Raw genomic sequence first — 3,724 nt, 5'->3', positions numbered from 1 at the left:
TCTCTCTCTCTCTCTCTCTCTCTCTCTCTCTCTCTCTCTCTTCAGGATAGTGTGGCCAACCTAAGAAAAATGAGCAGTTCCAAGACCCAAGATATTCCCTTTGGTAAAAGTCTGAGTGCACTGGAAAGGATATTAACCTTGGGAAATCAGCACAGGGGACCTTCTGGACCATATTCACCTGTATTTTCTTCATTTTCCCGGAAAAAATGCAGCTGTCACCTGCAGTGTACAGGAAGTCTAGGAGCATCCACAGAAGGAAGTCTGACCTGCTCCGTAAAGACAGTTCCCACCCTGTTGCTAAGGCCAAGTCCTGAGACCACCCAGAATTCTAGAGATGTTGCTGCACTCGCCGACATCCCAGCATATGATTCCCAAACTCCCCAAATGTCCCAGACCATTTTCAGCATTTCTCACCATAGCTATAGTATTTAATATTTTCTTCACATTAATTTCCTGCTTAAATAAAATCACTGGAAAATAAAACAATTAAATCCTTATGGGACAAAGTAGAAATAGAAGTAAAGTATGTGAAAAACTCCATTAGAATAAAACAGAAAACCTGCAATTTGCCATAAACTGAAACCCTTCCTGCTTTAGACTGAGAGCCTGACACCTACTTCTTGAAAAAGATGACACAATATGAGAAAGGTGATATTGGCCATCTTAGGTGGCAAGTCACAGATTGTCCACTGCTCAAAACAAAAGAAAGACAGGGTGAAAATCATGTCTCACTGTAGGCACACCCTTGCATTGTGGGCCTGGGACAGGATGAGATGAGAGCAGACTTGTGATGTGAAGCCCTAGGATAAAATTGCTCTTTTATCACATAGCAAACAATCTCTTGTGGCCAAGGATTCTGGTTTTATGCTTTATGAAACAATAAATGTTGGGGTCTTATTTTTAGATTCTTTTGATTCTATGCCATTGTTCTTAATTCAAAGTTACTCAACTCTAGGAGATACAGATGAATGTCCATTTTGTATCTATGTATTCAAAATGGTTAGGATAGATATATTGTTACATTCTCTTAATGAATAGGGGGATTTGTTCTAATAGTGTTTGTAAAGTGGATATCATGTCTGCATCTTGTACAGCAAATAACCACTAGGAAAACAGTATGCAATGTGTTAATTATTGGCACTGCCCTACCAATTTGGTTTGAAACTGTCTCATTGCTATTTGTTTCTCAATAAAATTATGCAAAAAAAAATGTTATTCAGCTCTAGTCTGGGTCAGTATCCTAAATAAATCATTTCAAGAAATATCTAAGGCAATATTTTCAAACTTACTTTTAGCCATGATCTACTAAAGAAAGGGGTTACATTTTGCAAACTATACACCAAAAATACAAAATGCTGTTATATTTTTTCTACCTTATTTAATTTTAAAGGCATTTTTTGTATTATCAGCCAGTTTTAAAAGATGACCCTAACCTTTGGGAAGCATTGATTACATCCATACCCCTAGCCTCCATTTAGTATAAAAATCCCCTGCAGACCCTTCCATTGAGAAAAATCCTTTCTCTATTTGTTCTGGATGCTCAGTGGCTTACCTTAAAGTATTCTTCTTCAACATTCTCTCTTCCTACTGGAAATGCATAACCTTTCTCCCAGCCAAATCATTGATGCTTTCAGCTCAAAGAGAAACTCAGAGGTAACTGATGTTTTACTGCAAAAGATGCTCCTCAAAATCACAAGGATTAAATTTAATATTGACCCAGCCGGATTTAAATATTTTTTCTACTGACTTTGTCTGCTCAAATGATAAAAACAATATAATCTTAAATTTCTGTCATTTATGTCAGTAATGGACAAACCAGAAGACCACACAAAGACACTCCCTTGTGAGCCTTTTTGTGATGAAGGGGGCATGTTTCAGAAGTACGTTATACATCAGATGTAGTGGGTTGGAAAGAGGTATTTTTGCAAGGCCAGTATTGTAAACATGAAGCCACACTAGGTAGGCTTGCACTGTGACCACTCATCACCGTGCTGCCAACAGAAGGACTGAAACTGAAACACAGCCAGAAATAAGTGACTTTACTCTCATATAAAATCTTGGGACAAAATCACATCAATGATAGCTTTTTTATTTAGAGTACAGTTATATAAAGTTCTATCTGGGAATTCTAATTTTCTGCTTTGTAAAACAAATACAGTAGAATCTTATTTTTAGATTGTTTTAATTGTATACTATTGTTCTTAATCCAAAGCTCCAGGCTTGAAATTATATTATACAAATGGCGAGACAATGAAATTGATTATAATTCTATTTTTTAGCTTCAAAATAACTTCAACAACAATAGCTTACATACTTGAAATCCAACTGTGTGCCATGGGCTGTGCTACACTTTTCTGGCATTTGGTTCACTTCATCCTAATATTAACCGTGTACAAGGTTGAGTAATGGGCTGAGTGCTTTGTGTCCTGCCAAAATTCATGTGTGGAAATCGCCAACTGGTGGCAGGCCGTTTGTGAACAGGATCACAAGGAGAAGGGGTCCCAGAGGGCCCACTCACCTTTTTCACCACATGAGGACCTAGTAAGAAGCCGCCATCTGTGAAAAAGTGAGGCCTTTCCAGACACCAAGTCCTCCTGACATCTTGATCTTAGACTTTCCAGCCTCTAGAACTGTGAGAAATAAATGCCTTTTGTTTATATGCCACCTACTTTAAGGCACTTTTGGTACAGCAGAATAAAAAGACTAATATTGTTAGGTGTCACTGCTATTGATAAGGCACAGAAGAGAAAATTGAGGCTAAGAGGCAGAAGTGAATTTTCCAAGGGCGTGCAATTCAGTACAGGGCCACAGTTGGACGTAGAGTAAAACCATACTCTTATGCCAGTTTCTGTGTTGTTCAGTAACTAACAAAGTCACCTGTACCAGGATAGAATAATAACAACACAGCTTTCCTAGGAGGACTTCAATAATGGAAAAATGATTTAATAACCATAGCAGTATAATGATTAAGTGAACCCACAAAACCTACACACTCTGTGTACTCGCACTATAACCCTATATCCATCTGTTAGGCTCTGCTTCCATTTTCCACTAATATACAGAACCATGACAGCTTTTAAATGCTTTGGGGGAAGTGTATCTCCCAAACGTCCCCTAAAACTGAGTAGCATCAGTGTCACCTGGGGACATATTCAAACTGCAAATTCTTATATTTCATTCATATTAATCTGGGTTTTATTGTTATTTAAGTATGGCAATATCAACATACCAGGAACCAGTTGCCACTGAAAAGATTATGCTTGGTTTCCAAGAGAAGAAGATACAGAACACCATGGCAGTGTTATGTAGAGAAACAACAGAGTAGGGCAGGAGTTCCAGGGCACTGTGGGCAGCCAGCAATCACCTTTACTGAGAAAGTCCCAGGGAAGGCAGGGCAAGAAAGGATGTTCAGGTTTTGGATTAACTGATGAGTAGCTATCTGGGACTCAGCTCTAGGGGTCAGGGCGAGTGGACAGTGACCCAGACTGTGAACAGTGAGAGGGATGGGGGCGGGGCTCTGAATTTATTGATTTGCATTTGAATCAGGGCTACCAATACAGTTGATTAATCTTTTTTTTCTCAAAGTTTTATTGATAAACAGCAATGAGACAGTTTCAAATCAAATCAGAAGTACAGTTTCAAAAAATAATACACTGCATATATTCTTCTTAGTGGTTAATTGCTGTACAAGATGCGGACTTGAGATCCTATTTACAAACACCAT

This window comes from Octodon degus, unplaced genomic scaffold (genome assembly GCF_000260255.1).
Source record: "Octodon degus isolate 3935 unplaced genomic scaffold, OctDeg1.0 scaffold00060, whole genome shotgun sequence".
Classification (NCBI taxonomy): domain Eukaryota; kingdom Metazoa; phylum Chordata; class Mammalia; order Rodentia; family Octodontidae; genus Octodon; species Octodon degus.
Note: the sequence above shows the minus strand (reverse complement) of the source record.